Genomic DNA, 803 nt, shown 5'->3' with positions numbered 1-803 from the left:
TCCAATGAGGAGGAGTCAGCCTTCACTATTCAATATATTATTTATATAGTTATTTTGAGGTCAGTGCTACAATTTCCTACAACTGTGTGGCCTAGCCCCTTTAGATAGCATGAGGATTCACAAAGTTTGCTAAGCTTTAATCCTTTTTTCAGTTCACTTCTCTTTAAAAACAGTATTAATTACAAAGCACAGCAGTCCAGGAGATAGCTATTTTCTATTGTTCTATACCAACGTAAGGGGCAGGGCACACTGCACCTTCGTCGTTGTTTAGATAAATTCAAAGGTTGATGGTACAATAAGGCCGCTTGGTGATGAGCTTGGCAAATTGTTTTGTCAGTGTTTGGTTTGTTATCGATGCATCGTAAAAGAATATCCCTGTTTATGTACTGAAATTATTTCATATGAGAATACATATGCATGACTCACACCTTTCCAAAAGTCAGCAACGTATTTACGTATTTAACCCGTAAAGTTCAATCGTTTAAAATAAGATCGAAGCAGTGTAGTGTCGAAATAACATTGCAGTTAAAACTTAGAGACAGAATTTAACGCATACATATCAGTTTTGCAAATGCTTGGAGGGACCAAGGCCAAATGTTATACAGGTATTGGGTTTATCCGTGCCAGTGGGGTAGGGGGTTGGTTGACCTTGGCCAAAGTTATACCGTTATTGAGTTAATGTGAGCCAAAATTGGCAAAATGTTTTTTGTCGAGACATATTTTACTTTACAACATAGCACATAGTTTAATTTCACTTACTATACTTATTACACGTTATCCAATAAAGCAAACGAAATGAAATG

This window comes from Oculina patagonica, chromosome 13 (assembly GCF_052425735.1).
Source record: "Oculina patagonica isolate OP01 chromosome 13, crgOcupat, whole genome shotgun sequence".
NCBI classification, from domain to species: domain Eukaryota; kingdom Metazoa; phylum Cnidaria; class Anthozoa; order Scleractinia; family Oculinidae; genus Oculina; species Oculina patagonica.
Note: the sequence above shows the minus strand (reverse complement) of the source record.